Source organism: Lissotriton helveticus, chromosome 2_1 (assembly GCF_964261635.1).
Source record: "Lissotriton helveticus chromosome 2_1, aLisHel1.1, whole genome shotgun sequence".
NCBI classification, from domain to species: Eukaryota; Metazoa; Chordata; class Amphibia; order Caudata; family Salamandridae; genus Lissotriton; species Lissotriton helveticus.
Window position 1 is genome coordinate 1,471,414,079 of NC_136059.1, and position 19,100 is coordinate 1,471,433,178.

Sequence of the window (19,100 nt, forward strand, 5' to 3'; positions counted from 1 at the left end):
ACAGGCACTAAATAGCTAAAGCAAGAAAATGCCAACTTTAAAAAACTGTCATTTTCAGACCTGCCATCTAAATTCTGACTTCTCTATACGTTAGGATTTACATTTTTGATTCCAGAGACACCAAACATGAGTTTGTCATCTCTTCCTATTTGAAAATTCCACTTCAAAGCGTAATAAGGCAACTCCAATGTTATCCTATGGAAGAGATAGGCCTTGCAGTAGTGAAAAATGAATTTAAAGGTTTTCACTACCAAGACATTTAAAAATTGAAAGTACATGTCCTACTTCTTCAATACATTGTACCCTGTCGTCTGGGCTGTCCAGGGCCTACCTTATGTGAGACATATGTATGAAAAGGGAAGGTTGGGATCTGACAAAAGGTTTATTGTGCCTGGTCGAAATGGCAGTTTTGAAATGCACATACAGGCTCTGCAATGGCAGGCATGAGACATGTTTAGGGGCCTTCTTAAGTGGGGGCACACTCAGGGTTGCAGGCCCACTAGAAGCATTTAATTTACAAGCCCTGTGTGCATGTAGTACCACTTAACTAGGAACTTAGAAGTAAATTAAATATACCAATTGAGGAGAAGCCAATATTAACATGTATAGAGGAAAGAGCACAAGAATTTTTGCCCTGGTTAAGAGTGGTAAAGTGCCCAGAATCCTAAGGCCAGCAAAACGGGATCTGCACAAAAATGTAATAGGAAGGCAAAAAGGTGGTGGAAGACCACTCAAAGGCTCATAGATCTAACAAGTAGCAAAGGTGCGGAGGGCACTAATGCAAGCAAAGAAATTGCCCCCCCCCCCACTTTCCCTGGATTATATTAAAAAAACACAGCCAGCAACTGGAGTGTGGTGGACCCTCACAAATATGGGCCTAGTACCAGGTAATCTGTAAGGGTGGGCGTAGTGGGCGTAGTGGGGCTTCGCGAAGCTACGCGAAGTGGGCAAAAAACTACGCCCACCCACGCACTTCACATAGCCCCACTACGCGCCACCCGCCTCCATCCCGCCTCCCGTCTTGGATACTAATGCGCATGCGCGGCCGCCCGTGCATGCGCATTTCGCGCATTAGTATCTAAGACAGCGGCGTCGGCGGCGCGATGACGAGAGGGAGCCCCGGGGACGCGGCAGACAAGGTAAGTGGTTTTATAATTCATTTATAATGTCATTTAAGCATTTAGGGAGGGCGGGAGGGAGGCGGGTGGCGGGTAACTTCGCTACGCCCACGCAGTGGGCGTAGTGTTGCCTGCTTTGCCTACTTTGCAAAGGGCGAAGTAGGCAACACTACGCCCACTTCGTGGGCGTAGTGAAGTTGCCCGCCCAGGGTTAGTAATCTGTAGAAAAATTGACAGCTATGCTCCTCTTCCTCCTCCCACAGAAGATACTGCTAGAGAAGGTTTGACTGGTTTGCTTGGCGCAATATGTATATTATATTATAACAAATTTCAGAACAGCTTATAGAATGCCATGACCTAAGGTTGTTTCCAAAAGTGGTCACAAATTGTGCACTGAATTATTTGCACCCTCTCTGATATTGCGACTATGTAATAATAAGTTGTGTAAAAAAAATCACCAGTTATAGGGAGTCGAAGAAAGGTCTGACTAATAAATATTAATCAACCAGATCGTGGATTGGCTACAAAGATGGTAACAGCAGACCATAATCATTGTGTTTGTATTATCAATGGAAAACTTCTCATCTTTTTAAAGCAGCCTGTGGCTGTTAAAGGAAACAGTGTTGCTGTTCAAAAAAATATTTTCCGTTTGGCAATACATCAGGGGAAGAAGGCAATGGTCCTAATCAACCCCTTACTACGCCTGACATAACTCACAAATCAGTTACCATCTTCTGTGATGTGTTGGTTAGTGACCTATGGTTTGTGTTTTTGCGACTCACAGGTTTTAGGCCAACTGAAATCCTAAACTGGACTCACTTTGTGGGAATAATGCAGATGCAGGGACGTTTTAAAGCATAGGCAAAGTGGGCTCTGGCCTAGGGCCCCACCATTGCAGGGGACACTCTGATAGAGCCAGCTCTGTTCTACACAGAGTTTTTCCTTGGTGGCCTTAAATAATTCCTAAACAGATTGTTTTAAATACTGTTTCTCTTTAATTTATTTTTAATGGGAGTGATGTTTTATTGCAAACATTTTGCAGAGAAATGTTGTGTTTCTGTTTCATTTAAAATCCATAAAAAAAGTTTTCAGTTAGATCAACACAGATCCTCACATATGAGAAATGGAACGGTGTCACAAAGATTATTTGCAGTTAGTAATATTAGTGCAAGAGCTGAAATTGGGTAATACATTCAAAGCTGTACAGAACATGGGCCCCCAAAATACATTCTGCCCTGGGTCGCTCAAATCCTTAAAATGTCCCTGTGCAGATGTGGAACTTAAGGTGGCGTGCCGTGACAAGGTTTCTGCGGTTCTAATGCTTTTAAACAATCAAAATACCCTGAGCAAAATGAAGCGAAGAGGAAAAGAGAGACAAAGTTAAGACCGCTGGAAGCAATGCAAATGACAGACAAAAACCACACCGCTGTTCCAAGCATAAATAGAAATGGCTCAGTAGAGGGCTGAATATGAAAACACAAATTTGGATTACCTTGTGAAAGTAAGCTTTCGAACACGACACCATCCGGAATTTTCTTTTGGGCTTCTCTGAGAACGGACTGACTATGCTGTAACCTATGTTTTATGAAAGAGAGGAATTCCTCTGAAGCTAATAAGGTACGGTCATTGATATCATTCAGAGCCATGTACTCGTCTGCAAAAGAAAGAAGACAAAAAATAATTTAGAGTTCACTTGTCCTTTTGCATACTACTGTCTGTTTGCAGTGTAGCCTAGCAGTTCTTCACCTTTATACTTCTGTGGACCCTCAGAGATACAGTACTGGAATTCTAGGTCCTCCCTTCACACTCCACCCCCCCCCACACACACACACACACACTGACTGGGGACCCTCGGGTTAAGCAAATTGCAAAATTTGGACTTCAAAACACTACACATTAGTTTAAAAACAAGTATACACTACCTTCTCAAATATTGTATATGCTTCACAATCAACAACAGAAAGAGTTTTCACATTTTCAATTTTACTTTTTAATTTGTATGAATGTTATTACATTTTATGTATTTATTTTAATATTATTTCATTTTTGAAAAACAGCTGCGACCTCATAAGGCATCGAGGACTGCCAGGGGTCCCCGGAACACTTGTTACAAACCATTGGTGTAGCCAATATATTTCACTGTGAGAACTGCATTTATCTTTTAATTGCGCTACATCTATAATGGTGCTGTACTGAAAACTTCTTTTACATCAGGCTGGAGCCATAAATACCGCACTGTTTGACTCGTTATGCGCCTTTCCAGGAGGGTCTCCGTCGTTTAGAGCTCTCCTGAGCTCTGTGTTTTTTTTGGTAACATGGGCCCGAAAGCAAACTAGGAAAACTCGCTGCAGGGGCAGCTCTTGGCTCATGGCGGCCCTGGGCAGGGAGCGTAGGTAGGGAACCCCAGAAGAGGGAGAGAAGAACTCTGTTTATTTAGACCTTAGTCTTTAAACAATCGGATAGAAACCCTATACAAAATCAGCTAAAAACACGTCATACAGACCTTATTAAAATCAACCATTCCTTCTATACACTGTGCTTTGTTACTTCTATTCGACATTTGATTTCATTACTAAAAATTATTAAAATCTTTAAAAGTATAAAAGGTTATGTACATTCTCAAACAGACAATAAGATCTTTATCCTTTTACTGTGCAATATTAAATCTATTTGAATTTGCCTCACCCATGATTTATCCTTCCGGTGTTGCTAGATATAGATTACAAGGGGAGTTTACTAACCTTACTTGAGCTTTTCCCTAGCCAGTGCATTCACTCCTTTCAAGTAGTACCCAAGAGCAATTGCTATATAAAGATGATCCATTCTTAATAATAAATCGATTGCTTGTGCTCTTGCTCTGATGTCATACTTTATAAATAAGGGTCGCAGAAACTGTTTCCTCGTTTCTATACACATAAGACAATCCAGTAATATGTGCACAGTTCCGCACTTGGTCCCTAGTCCACATTTACATATACCATCGGGGTACATCATTTCATGCATCACTCTCCCCTCCAATCGCCAGGGGATAATGCCAATTCTCATTTTTAAGATATCCCACCTAAATCCATGGTTCGGCAAGGCTTCCAGGTAAGGATACCCCACGTCGGCTTCCCATATCTTTATTATATTATGGACGGATTTTTTATTTCTTACATATATTAAATCTTGTGTTCTAGAGAGTTCCCTTCCTTGTGCTCTTAAAGAGCTTTTTGTAAAATTAACCTCTAAGGAATTTTGGGTAACCCCCACCTTTAGGCAACACATTATTTCCTTTATTTATTTTTTTGCCTCGGTTGCCCATCTTAGACTACTTTGTCGGATCTCCTCACTGCACCAATGTGAGACCTTTTGATCTTCCCCCTGAGATTGGCGTTTCCAGAATCTGGCCACTAGCATTTTGGCCTGGGTATTCCACCCTATAATTCCTGTTTCAAGCCTAATTGCCTGCACCATTGCAGACTTTGGTAGGGACAAAAGCATTTTTAAGGCCTTACTTTCTTCCTGGTCCCAGTCGCCTTTCCCGCTAAAAAGGAGCACCTCTGCTCCATATAATACTTGTGGGGGGACCACGGCTGTAAAGGCTTCCAGCATGGGTTTGTGTGACCTATCACCAAAGTTTTTATAAAAAATGTCAAACCACAAATGGATGCTGAAGCTTTTGCATTCTGATTTTCCATATGTTTATTCCATTTTAAACTAGACTCGAACAATAGCCCCAGATATTTATATTCTTTTACTATTTCTAGTTTGGTTTTATCAAGATACCAACAAAAGCTCTTTGACCCTTTCCCGAAACACATGACCTTTGTTTTATCCATATTTACAGTTAACAGTTTATTCTTGCAGTATTCATTAAAAGCATTTAATTTCCTCTGCAGTCCTAATTCGGTCTGGTCAGTATTAACCAGATCATCTGCGTACAGCAGGCATGAGATCTTTCTGCCACTCATTCTGGGGCTGGCACTTTTTTCCACCTCTAATACTGCTGGTAAATCTGCTAGAAAGATAGAAAAAAGAAGCGGGGCCAGGCGCAACCCTGTCGTAGCCCATTTCCTATGTCAACCTTCTTTGTGAGTGCCCCCTGAGTGTCTTTTATTACTTGGGCCCAGTTCCCTCTGTGTAATTCTTTTAATATTTCTAATAAGTGCTGTGGGATATTGTATTTAATCAGACACTCCCAAAGTTTCCCCCGGTCTACAGAGTCGAAGGCTGCACGGAAGTCGACAAAGCAGCACCACATACTCCCCCTTTGTTCTATTGACTTCCGTGCCAAGGCCCACAGAGCAACGCAATGGTCCACCGTGGAATGCCCTTCCTTAAAACCCCCCTGTTCTACCGGGATGATTTGGTTGGCTTCTACCCAGTTTTTTAGTTTGCCAAGTACTATTTTAGCGAAGATCTTCTCCCCAATGTCCAGTAGATTAATTAATCTATAGTTTTTGGGGCTATACATGTCCCCTTTCTTGTGTATGGGCCATATTGTTGCCCCTTTCCAGGTATCAGGGAATTTCCCAGTATCTAGAATATTTTGGAACATGTTTGCGAAGAATGTAGCCCACCAGTCTGGATGCGTTTTAATTATCAGTGCTGGAAGGTTATCAGGGCCTGCTGCTCTTGTGAGGTTCAAGCCCATTAACGTTTTTTTAACCTCAGTGACTGAGAAGTCGTGTTTCATATCTAACACCAGACCGCTCCAATCTGTGTACAGATTCTCTTCCCGCTCTGTCCCCGGGCTATACATACAAGTCATGTAAATATTCCTTCCAAGCTGCTTCCTCCACTATACAATTCATTGCCCCTGGCTGGCGGTCTGCTGCTGAGTGCACTAGTTTCCAAAACTGGCGTAGGTTCTTTGTTTCTATTGTCTCAAGTAGTTTTAACCAGCACCCTTCTTTAAATTCTCTTTTCACCCTCCTAGTTAGCATATTATACTCTCTTTTTAGGACTTCTAACGCTTTTCTACTATCCTGGTCCCTGTTTCCGGGGTTACGGCGTACCATCCTCCTGATTTCTCTTTTTTTCTCCTGGCATTCCCTTGTAAACCAACCAGTTACTTTCCCCATCTTTCTATCACTCCGATTAGTTTTTGTATTTCCACCGTTTCTAACTTTTAATCCCTTACTGAGTATTTGGACTACCTCCTCGATCTTACTTGTGTAACACTCCATAGTTTGTCCACTCGCAGTCCCAAGGTCTAGGTTTCGTTGTAGAATTATTAATCTTGCGACATATTCTTCTGTTAGCCTGGTTGTACAACGTCTGGGGTACTCCATCTGTTGTTCCAAGACTAGTGTGCGAGGTGCTAATTGAACACTGGGGAACTCAAAGGCCAACATGTTGTGATCACTTCCTTCTCTATTTATAATCTTAAACCCAGAGGATCGATGGAAGTTCCAAGGAGTCAGATAAATGTAGTCAATCGGGCAAGTTTGAGCACCCAGTTTAAAGGTTCTTTTTGCGGGACAGTCTAATTCGCTTCTTCCGTTTAAGCAGAAGAGATTTTTGGCACCCAAGTAATTCATCAACTGATTATCCTTTGCTCCTATTATACATGATGGAAAAGTAGCTTGTGGTATTTCATAAGCCTCTAATATATCTTGGAAACAGCAATCTACATTCTTAGGATGCAATTTATGATTAAAATCACCAAGTAGTATAATTATGTCCTCACAATATGTCTCACACAAAAAGTCCATATCTTCTTTAAACAGAGCCATTTCCTTCCCATATAGCTCAGTGGTGGCCCATTGCATATACACATTTATAATCAAGACTGTGGTACTATTTATGCATCCTGATATCAGTATTCTACAGACCAATAGCCATTTACATTTCACGGGTAGTTCAATTACTTTATTAATTATTTTTGTTGACACAAGGGTCATTATTCTACCCGCAGGTCGCCCAAATCTACACTTCTTAGCTAGTCGGTTCAGGTGGCAGAATCCGTCGAAAGTTGGTGTCTCACCACATAGGCAGGTCTCCTGTATACATATAATCTCTGTGTTTTCCCCCAGCTCCCTTATGCTTTTTTGTTTCTCCTCATTTCCTAGCCCATTTACATTCCAGGAGACTAATCTTATGCTATGTGGTTGACCTTTTACCTATTCGATGTCATCTAGCCAACCTTCCTCCCCCTGTTCTTCCATGACTTTCTCTGAGGAGTCTGGCTGACCAGACTCAATACTCCAATTTCCCCACCAATGGTCAATATTAGAATTATTTGCTACTATTTGGATGTTTCCTAGCGGTGTGCCATCCTCGTCCTCAAGATCACGAAACATAACCTGTCTCTTTCCTAACCCTGCATGATTTTTTAGGAAGTTTCTTCCCTGCCCGCCTTTCTCATCTAACTCTGTAAACACCTCATTCTCATCTAGTAGTCTAATTCCCTCCTTCTGGAGTTCCTTCGCTGCTTTCTTGATCATATCTTTTACCAGATTGGAATAGAGTGTGATTCTTGTGACCTCCTTCCCTTCTCTTCCTTGTCTAAAGCCCACTACCCTTAGGTTGTTTGTTCCTATAGCTTTCAGGTTCTGACATTTGGCAAATCCTTGCAGCAGTTGAGACCTGTTTAGGGGCGGCCTTTTTCCTAGCTTCTTCCCCCCTGTTCTTATTGGGATTTGTTCAAAGTACAGCTCCATGTTCTCGTTCTTCTCATTCCTTGTCCTACTTACTAACGGCGGTTTTGTTATCTTGGCCTTCTCTGCTTGTTTGTTTAAGCTAATAGGTCGTACCGCCCTTGTAACCCAAGACTGCAGGTTTCCTCCCAGTTATTTGCCCGTCCCATTGTGATGTACTGTGGGTTTAATACTATCTACGTTCCCCTGGGTTTTCCTGATCTTGGGTGGGGGTACAGATTTTACCGGGCATTTTGGAGTTTTTCCCCTTGATATACTCCTAGGCTGGTTGGCTTCCTTTCTTTCCTTATCCTTCGTACTTTTTTCTTTTTCCACCCCAATTCCTCCTAGATGGCTTGCCTCACTTTCCTTACCACTTTTTTCCCTATGCCCCTTGCTCTACTTGTTTGACTATATCTAGTCTGTTCTGCTCTCCTTATTACCCTCATAGGCCACTTTGATATGTATACCTGGTGGCACTCTTTGGGTTGTTTCTCGGTGAGGGGCTGCCCTTTTCCACGAATATCCGGGTCTAGGTTTGGGGTTTTTTCTACTGTCTTTGCCATGCGATCTCTTTCAATTAGAGCTCCATTGCCCTCCCCCGGTGCCTGTAGTTGGGACTCACAGTCCGGCACTTGTCTTACCATATCTGGCATGTGGGATCTTATCCCCTGCAGTTCCCCCTCTATTTTTGCTAAATACATTTTCTGTTTTTTTAATACAGCATTATTTGACAAAAGTAAAAAAAGTAAAGTCCACATTTGTAAAGCGCACAATCACCCGTAAGGGTCTCTAGGCGCTGGGGGGCCGTCGGGAAGATTAAGCGAGCTATTGCCCAGAGTCACATGGTGCTGGGCTAACCTGCCGCCGGAGCCGGGGATCGAACCGTGTTCCCCAGATTCCAGCGTCAGTCGCCCTGGACAGAGTTACTTCAAGTAGTCCTTTCAAAGTTTTTTGTAGTGTCAGGATTAAGTCCAGCATAGACGTAGTATGCAGGGAAGAGAGGTCACAATTTAGTTCTGGGTTTAACTCTGGTGTCTTGTTCAAATCATCTTCTTGATTCAAGGTGGTATCACGATTTTCCAGCGTGCTTTTATTTCCATCTCTTTTCCGGCTTGTGCTACTGCTTGCCCTACTTGTTAAGGGGGTTTTCGTTGCTCCCTCCCTCACATCCACAGGCACCGGAGTCTGGCTATCCAGGGAGCCTCTCTCCAAGTCAAAGAAGAGGCGGCGTGCGGAGAAGATGACAGCCGAGGTGATGGCAGGCCATTCTGATCCAGTAATAACTGTAGCGAATGATTGATCATGATTAGGGAGCCAGACCTGAGTACCTCCACTGGTAAAGAGGTGCATACAAACTCTCCCCTTTCTTGGGTCCCATTCAGAGATATTGGTTTGGTTGTGGCCTTTGCCTGCCCATGCTCTTGCTCAGGTTCTCGTTCTAAATCTCCTTCTAGTTCTTGTTCGAGGTTGTGCACCTGCGCTGACGTAACTCCTTTTTTAAAATGTCTCCCCACAAATTCCTTTATCGGGTTCGATATGTCTCTACCAAGGGGTTTAGCCAATGCTTTAGGTTTTTTTAGCACCTTTTCCTTTCCCCTTCCCTTTTACTTTCACTGGTGATTGCTCAATACTTCCGCTGGAGCCTTCCAGGGAGCCCATACTTTCAGCCTCTGCCGCGTTCAAATGAGGCCTCAGGTTATGTTCTGTCTGCTTCTTCGCTTTTTTTGAGACCATCCTCGTGCTTTTTCCCGGGTATTCCCCCTGTTTAGTAATCGCTGGCGCCGCTTTCTTTGATATCTCTCCCGGCTATTAGGAGAAGTCAGTATTATAGGTTGCTATAGGGCGATACCAGTTGTCTAATAGCCAGTCCTTGACGTTGGTAGTTTATCACCCCAGCGATAGGCTCTCCAGATTACTTCAGTGGGGATATAATTTTTTCTGAGTAGCAGTATAGTATAAGGTAATATCTACCACCTGCACCTCAACTCGCAGGCATTAAGAACAGACAGTTTAAGAAAAGAAAAAAAACGCTCTTTTTCACTCCTTACAGCCCCACCACTTACCTCTGTGTGTCTGACCTGGTCTAACCTGGTGCCTCCTGCCTCGTGCCCAGCTCCTCAGCCCATTTAATGCAGGGATCACCCTGCTCCCAGCGTTTGCTCTCCTCTTTCCGAATTTAATATGCTTTTCCTCTGTTTTTTTTTTTTAAAACAGTTCTGCTTCAATTTCCGAAACCGGAGGTTTTCTCTCTCACGTTGCAGCCAAAATCACAAGCTGATTGTTCTCTTAGCCGTTCTTTTCTCCCCCCGTCTTTTGGCGTTGTCAAAGAGCCTCGCTCAGCGTTTCCTCCAAGCCACGGCTGAACCCGGGGCGGACTCGGCAGACTCGGCAGCGAGCGGAAGTGGACAGGCGTGGGCGTGGAGGCAGAGGGGGAAGCTACGAGCAAGTAGCGGCCAGAACACACAGAGCAGGGAAAAGGGCACCGGAGCAAGGAGCGCCGGCAAGAGAGATGTGGAATGGCTACATGCAAGATATCTTCGCATGTTTCACGTAGAAGAGGGGGTCCGGTCGGGGTGGAGACCGGAGGCCAATGAAGAGGGGGGGGGCTCAAGGTGTTTGGAAGTGGAACAGAGCCGGAGGCCGCCAAATCCCTGCCAGATACGTGAAGCATGCAAATATGTACCCATCCTCAGAGGATTATTATATTAAGGATATATATTGGTGTGGTGGCCCCCGGGGTTTGATGGCCCTGTGCAGGTGCACAGCTTGCACATGCCTAAGGACGCCCCTGCTCGCACTCCACACGGTGGGTGGAGTTAAAAAACAGTTTCAGTTGTTTGTCGGCACTTCACACTTTTGGGCCCGGATGTCACTGAACCTGCTGCTCTATCGATGGATAAACGCTATTTTGTGGTGTAAAGGATACTAAATTCAACTAAATTCAACACTTCCATTTGTGATGTGTTCTGAGCTGTGACCTCAGCATGGAGTACCTACGACATTCTAAGCTTTGGAGGGTTCATAGGAGTAGAAGAAGTACAAAGGGGAGAAAGAGAAAGGGGAGAAGGAGAGAGTGGAGAGTGGAGAGTGGGGAGTACGATGCATGATTGCCTAAAGCAAACCGACCAGGTCACCCAGGAACAAACTCTAAGTTGTGTGTAAGTAACTTGAATATGCAGGCTTGTTATAATAACAAAGGACTTTGCTCAGACCAACTGTGTAAATATAACACTAATGATAAGCATGTCATCTGCAGAGTGTTTATCTCTCCCAAATGATAAGCTCCATACTAGTCTTCCCCTTTGACACTCTACTTGAGTCACACTAGAGCACGGGTACTCATAGTACGGCCCGCGGGCCAGCAGCGGCCCGGCAAGCCTTCCGTGGCGGCCCGCGGACCATGAGACATAGTACCCGTGTTTACAAAGACTGTCTGCAAACACTCTGCTGCTCTGTGGGGGCCAGGCAATTTATTCCGGCGAAGCCAGAGTGGAGCTGCAGGGGCGCCAAGAGGGTGTGAAATACAGCAATGCCCCATTCACAAGCAAATGGTCTTTTTGAAGACCTGTGAAATGCTCGGGTGGGGCTGTGTGTCTGTGCGCGCTGGGAAAGCAGGCTGAGGAAGCTGTCTCAGCCCAGGTGACACAGGCAGGGTGGGGTGACAGAGGGAGGTAGAGGGACAGAGACAGAGGGAGGGAAATGGAGACAGAGAAATGGAGACAGAGAAATGGAGACAGAAAAAGGGAGACACACAGACAGAGGGAGGAGGGCGATAGAGGGATGAGGGTGACAGAGGGATGAGGGCGATGGAGTGCGGGAGGCACAGTGAGGGAAGGGGAGTGAGGGAAGGGGAATGAGGGAGGGAGTGAGGGAGTGAGGGAAAGGAAGTGAGGGAGTGAGGGAAGGGGAGTGAGGGAAGGGAGTGAGGGAAGGGAGTGAGGGAAGGGAGTGAGGGAAGGAAGGGAGTGAGGGAAGGGAGTGAGGGAAGGGAGTGAGGGAAGGGAGTGAGGGAAGGGAGTGAAGGAAGGGAGTGAGGGAAGGGGGAGTGAGGGAAGGGAGTGAGGGAAGGGAGGGAGTGAGGGAAGGGAGTGAGGGAAGGGAGGGAGTGAGGGAAGGGAGTGAGGGAAGGGAGTGAGGGAAGGGAGTGAGGGAAGGGAGTGAGTGAAGGGGGAGTGAGGGAAGGGAGTGAGGGAAGGGGGAGTGAGGGAAGGGGGAGTGAGGGGGGGAGGGAGTGAGGGAAGGGGAGTGAGGGAGTGAGGGAGTGAGGGAGTGAGGGAAGGGGTGTGAGGGAAGGGGAATGAGGGAAGGGGAATGAGGGAAGGGGAATGAGGGAAGGGGAATGAGGGAAGGGAATGAGGGAAGGGAATGAGGGAAGGGAATGAGGGAAGGGAATGAGGGAAGGGAATGAGGGAAGGGAATGAGGGAAGGGAATGAGGGAAGGGAATGAGGGAAGGGAGTGCGGGAAGGGGAGTGAGGGAAGGGGAGTGAGGGAAGGGAGTGCGGGAAGGGGAATGAGGGAGGGAGTGAGGGAAGGGGGTGAGGGAGTGAGGGAAGGGAAGTGAGGGAGTGAGGGAAGGGGAGTGAGGGAAGGGGAGTGAGGGAAGGGAGTGAGGAAGGGAGTGAGGAGGAAGGGAGTGAGGGAAGGAGTGAGGGAAGGGAGTGAGGGAAGGGAGTGAGGGAAGGGAGTGAGGGAAGGGAGTGAGGGAAGGGAGTGAGGGAAGGGGAAGGGAGTGAGGGAAGGGGGAGTGAGGGAAGGGAGTGAGGGAAGGGGGAGTGAGGGAAGGGGGAGTGAGGGAAGGAGGGGAATGAGGGGGAGGGAGTGAGGGAAGGGGAGTGAGGGAGTGAGGGAGTGAGGGAAGGGGTGTGAGGGAAAGGGAGTGAGGGAAGGGAGTGAGGGAAGGGAGTGAGGGAAGGGGAATGAGGGAAGGGGAATGAGGGAAGGGAATGAGGGAAGGGAGTGAGGGAAGGGAGTGAGGGAAGGGAGTGAGGGAAGGGAGTGCGGGAAGGGGAGTGAGGAAAGGGAGTGAGGGAAGGGGAATGAGGGAATGAGGGAAGGGAATGAGGGAAGGGAATGAGGGAAGGGAGTGAGGGAAGGAATGAGGGAAGGGAATGAGCGAAGGGAGTGAGGGAAGGGAGTGCGGGAAGGGGAGTGAGGGAGTGAGGGAAGGGAGTGAGGGAAGGGAGTGAGGGAAGGGGAATGAGGGAAGGGAATGAGGGAAGGGAGTGAGCGAAGGGAGTGAGGGAAGGGAGTGCGGGAAGGGGAGTGAGGGAGTGAGGGAAGGGAGTGCGGGAAGGGGAGTGAGGGAGTGAGGGAAGGGAGTGAGGGAAGGGGAATGAGGGAAGGGAATGAGGGAAGGGAATGAGGGAAAGGAATGAAGGAAAGGAATGAGGGAAGGGAGTGCGGGAAGGGGACTGAGGGAAGGGGACTGAGGGAAGGGAGTGAGGGTGTGAGCGAAGGGGAGGGAGTGAGGGAAGGGGAGTGAGGGAAGGGGAGTAAGGGAGGGAGAGGGGGAAGGGAGTAAGGGACAGGAGTGAGGGAAGGGAGTGAGGGAAGGGAAGGGGGAGTGAGGGAAGGGAGTGAGGGAGTGAGGGAAGGGGAGTGAGGGAAGGTGTGGGAGGGAGGGAGTGAGGGAATGAGGGAAGGGAGTGAGGGAAGGGGAGGGAGTGAGGGAAGGGAGTGAGGGAAGGGAGTAAGGGACGGGAGTGAGGGAAGGCAGTGAGGGAAGGGAAGGGGAGTGAGGGAAGGGGAGTGAGGGAAGGGGAGTGAGGGAGTGAGGGAAGGGGAGTGAGGGAGTGAGGGAAGGGGAGTGAGGGAAGGTGAGGGAGGGAGGGAAGGGGAGTGAGGGAGGGGGTGAGGGAAGGGGATTGAGGGAGTTAGGGGAGGGAGGGAGTGAGGGACGGGAGTGAGGGAAGGGGCGTGAGGGAGGGATGGGAGTAAGGGAGTGAGGGAAGGGGAGTGAGGGAGGTAGGGAAGGGGGTGAGGGAAGGGGAGTGAGGGAGGGAGTGAGGGAAGGGGAGTGAGGGAGAGAGGGGAGTGAGGGAGAGAGGGGAGTGAGGGAAGGGAGTGAGGGAAGGGGAGTGAGGGAAGGGGAGTGAGGGAAGGGGAGTGAGGGAAGGGGAGTGTGGGAGGGAGTGGGGGAGTGAGGGAAGGGAGTGAGGGAAGGGGAATGAGGGAGGGAGTGAGGGAAGGGGAGTGAGGGAAGGGGAGTGAGGGAGTGAGTGAGGGAAGGGGAGTTAGGGAGTGAGTGAGGGAAGGGGAGTTAGGGAGTGAGTGAGGGAAGGGGGAGAGGGAGTGAGTGAGGGAAGGGAGTTAGGGAGTGAGTGAGGGAAGGGGAGTGAGGGAAGGGGGAGTGAGGAAAGGGAGGGAAGGGGAGTGAGGAAAGGGAGTGAGGGAAGGGGAGTGAGGGAAGGGGAGTGAGGGAAGGGGAGTGAGGGAAGGGGAGTGAGGGAAGGGGAGTGAGGGAAGGGGAGTGAGGGAGGGAGAGAGGGAAGGGGAGTGAGGGACGGAGAGAGAGGAGGGAGTGAGGGTGAGGGAAGGGGAGTGAAGGAGGGAGAGGGGGAATAGGGGGAAGGAGAGTGAGGGGAAGGGAAGGGGAGTGAGGGTGAGGGAGGGAAGGAGAGGAATGGAGAGGGAAGGAGAGAGGGAGAGGGAGTGAGACAGTCAGAATAAGGGTGAGATAGGGAAAGAGAGGGAGTGAGAGGGAGTGAGACAGTCAGAGTGAGTGAGACAGAGGGAGACCGGGGAGGAGAGAGGGAGAGGGAGGGAAGGAGGGAGGGAGGCAGAGAGAGATAGATAGAGGGAGGGAGTCAGAGAGAGAGAGATAGAGAGAGAGAGAGAGAGAGAGAGAAGAGAGAGAGAGGAGAGAGAGAGAGAGAGGTGTGTATGCCGGGTCTGGTAGCTCAGTGGACGAAGGAGTCTGCTGCAGGGACCTGTGTTTAACCTCATGGCCAGTTTTTTTGTTGCTCTAGCCCCGCCCCCCCACTGACCCTGCCCCCACCGGTGCGGCCCTCGGACACAAACCACACTGTAAATTTGGCCCCCAAGAGAAAGTTTGTGAGTACCCATGCACTAGAGCAACTATAGATTTTTAATATTCTCACGAGGTTACTCTCATGCCTGATGCCAGATTTCAATTAATAGACTCCATGATAACATTATTTTCTCCAGTAAGTATCTTAACAGAAAACAGTTAACTTTGATTCCCTTAGTTCTAAAATAAAATGTAGGGTTCATTCCTCGTTTTCCTCAATATTTCCAAGTCAAACCAAATTATGTTTATTCTGCTATGGTGTTTAAAAAGATAACGATACTTGGAGTATATTAATGCCATAGCTTATCATTCAGAAAATTAAGGCATATTACACATTCAAGAAAGTAACGTCGTATACATAAATACAAAATGAAAAAGTAGCATACAAGTCAAATGTATTATGTCACCCATGTGCGCGGGCGTCTTAAAGGAGGACTGGCAATCTATATGTCTTCAGCCTTAAACATTAATATCGAACTTTGCCAGATCCTGTATCCAATTAGTCAAGTGTACAACTGATAGCCCACTTAAATCAAACACTCTGCTGCTAATAAACACATATGTGCATCCAAATGCAAGGAAAAAACAGATTCGTATTTTAACACTTATTACAACTATTACAAATGTAAGAATATCCTTTCCTTGTTCGGAGATACTTTTAACGGGAGATTTCAACTGCAATTTAATATATACTCCGGATGAGGATGAGATCCTAACAGCAGATAATACTTACTGGTGTAATCCCCGTCAGTATCTTTCAGCAACAGCTAGACCAGATCGGATAGGCCAGTCCCTAATCACTCCATTGGAATATCTAGGGGTGAGGTACTAAGTGGCAGAACATCGGACGATACCCCTCCACATTTTACATTCCATGGTCCTCATGCACATCGATTTTAGATTACACAATAGTCCTGCTACCATCAATGCCACTACTTCTACAATACTCAATCGAATACACCACCAAAAGTGATCATTCGTATCAATGCATTCATCTCAAATTAACATTGCCAAAACATAAAGAAGTAATTATACTTGCTGGTAGCATAAATACAATCAATTTAAGGAGACTTAAATGGACAAATGACTCCCTAGAAGAGCTGCAACATACAGTACAGGAACAAATATTGAAGATTCTCACAAAGCAACAGCATAATATTGATGCTGGGATAAAATTCATCTCAAATGTGATACTTCTGATGTCAACTGTACAAAGCCAAAACTAAAAAAACAGGTACAATTATCTCCCTTCCTCATAAGTCCATGAAACAAGAACTAAAGAAAAGTCAGGAAGTTAAAACCTTTTGCTCGTGATGAGTTGGCATGGGATAAAGCAGTGGTTAAATTGTAAAACAAAAAAGTTCTGGGGCTCTCCTAAGGAGGCAGCGCTAACAGGAGAAATGTGCTGGTGTAAACTGTCTCCTGACGAGAGTCCCATCACTTTTTATTCTGGTGAGGACTTGGCCTAATGGCTAGAGCTGCTGATTTCAGACTGGGGAACAAGGTTGGAGTCTCAGCATGGCTCAACATTTTGTGATTCTGGGGAAAATCATGTGTCTTCCAAATGAACATGTCCTTAATTGATGCTATAAGCGCCAGTGCTGAGGATTAGAGCACCGGCTCAATGTAAGCACTGGAGTCAGGCTATTACGGAGAGAATAAAAATAAAATGTGCTGAGAAAAAGGAGACGGAAGATATATTCTAGGCAAAACTATTGTATAATGAGAAACAAGTTAATTCAAGTACATTTTGGAATACAATAAACAAACTGAATTGACCAAATAATGTGCTGTCATCTAACGTCCAGGAACACGATTCGGTAAACTTTCTGACTGAGAGGTTTATGGTGGAACCCTTATCCATCTGCCATATGGCCAGCCCGATTGCTAACAAGCATGGGATAGGATTCGACACAATCATTTTGGAGAAAACGAAGAACCTGGGATATCCCAGGCACAATTCTGAAAGGAATATTGTTACTTTATTCTAATACATGGATCAGAGTTAAACCGGGAGATAGCTCAAGACTTTCAAAAGAACTGATCACAAATAAAGTCCTTAAACAGGGACGCGTCCTGGCACCACATCCCTTTAATTTGTATTTGTCCGACCTGACACCTCGACTTGTACAGATTAACTCCCACCCGCCGCACTTAGGAAATGAACCACTATCGCATTTCTTATATGCGGGCGACATAGTACTTATGAGTCAAACAAAAGTAGGACTTCAAAGGTTGTTGAATGAAATGCACATGTATGTCACGGCAAATAACATAGAAATGAATACATCAAAAACAAAGACCATGCAGATTTGCAATCGTCCTCCTCCCTCCCTGACTATTCGGTTAAATGGGAAGGCGTTGGAAGAAGTGACCAGCTACAAGTACTTGGGAGCAAACAGTCAGCAGATTCACACATCAGTGCCAAACAATTACATGTAACAAAAATCAAGGGCATTATTATTAACCCTGGGCGAAGAACTACGCTCCGTTCGCGGAGCTTGCGGAGTTTTGGCAACTCCGCGTTCTACGGAGAACGCGAAGCTGTAGATTACTCCGCGATCCGGTGCGTAGCGTAGTTCTCGCGCGCTGAACAACATTATCGCGTGCGCCGGGGTAAGTTCGCGCGATATTTGACGCGATCACGCACTTTGGCAGTGCGAACGAGAAGATGAGTTCCCCAACATGTCTAACACACAGCTATCTCGAGCATGCAGGCAGCGCCCCGAACACGCGCACCGCGCTCCCGAAGACGAAAAACGGCGCGCGAACGGGTCTAGCAAGCTACTACGCATGTCCGCGGAGCTACGTGAAGGTCGCGGAGTGCAACTGCGTCTTCGCGTAGCTCCGCGGAGTGCGGCTCCGCGAACTACGCCCAGGGTTAATTATTATTTGCATTTACCACACTGGCAAAAACACTAAATGGCCCATCACCTAAACCATTGATTGCAGTAATAGCGGCAAAATTGCTCTTTACAAAATCTTATGCAAGTGTCATCCAATACGAAAAAGATTCTGCATTGATAAATAAGCTATGGGTCACAACGTATAAACTGTTATCCACCAATCTATGTCTGCCTCACAGGGCAGGTATGCATAGAATTTTTGCTGATAATAAAACTGCAGGTAGCTTGTACTCCACAATAAAGTGTTGGTTTAAAATAAAACAAAATTCGGTGCACCACCCAATCACTGAAGCTCTGTGGGAAGAGGTAAAAAAAGCAAAAGCTCAACATATAATCAGTATCTGTTCAATGCTCTAGAATTAACCAACTCTGCAGAGCTCCGGAATAGGATTCTCTACTTTGATATTTTTGAGCGCACTTTAAATAAAGTTGCACAACTTCATTCATCACCACTTGATGAGGATGTTTTTAGTTCCCAATCACATATTTGGACAGTGAATAAAAATTACAAAACGCATCAATCGGCTATCTACCTGGGTCTAACCTTTTCGACAAGAATAAAAATCTTATGACAAATTAATCCGCTTTGGTCAATTACCATCACTGGCCGACAAACCATCCTGGAATTATAGTGGGCCTATAACATGTAGACTCTGTGGTGGTACCAAAGAGGACTTTATTCACTTGATCTGTATCTGCCCCTACTTACAGAGAGCATGTGTCACTTTAATGAAAAGATAATTTCTAGCAAAAGGGATGAGGACCTGGAGAGCAGCAATCCTTCAAGCTTTGTACCTGTCAGACACGCTGCTCAATTGCAAACTGATAAAATTCTTAAAACTGCGTGATTATATGGTAAAAAATGTACACATCAGGAAACACTTTAGAGAAAGGGGAGGACACACTCCGGATGGAAGAATGTCAAGAAGAGCATTGATTGTTATGACTATAAGGACAGCAAATGTTTAACTATAATAAAGGGATGTATGAGGACATTTGTTAAAAACAAAGGGGCAGATTTATGAAGGCCTTGCGCCGCCGGTGTGTCATTTTTAACATGGGAAAAAGTGACGCACCGGCGGCGCAAGGCCTTCATAAATCTGCCCCAAAGTCCTGCCCCTAAGTACTTGTTAATAGGTTAAACCCGACTAACTATGTACTTAGCCTATTTGCAAATTTTGTATTGATCTTCAAGATAAATAGATGCATTATATTCCCCTTCTGGTGATTTTAATACGGTGTTTTATATTCAAAGGTTTGAATAAATTTTTCTGGTTATAATTAACAAAACAATTAAAAAAATGATGTCACCCAAATGTGAGATTAAAAAAAGGCGTGACAATCCTTAGGACACTGCAAACTAAGTTGTAGTGATCACATGTCAAAACGAACTCACCAACTTGTATAATGGTCAGAAGT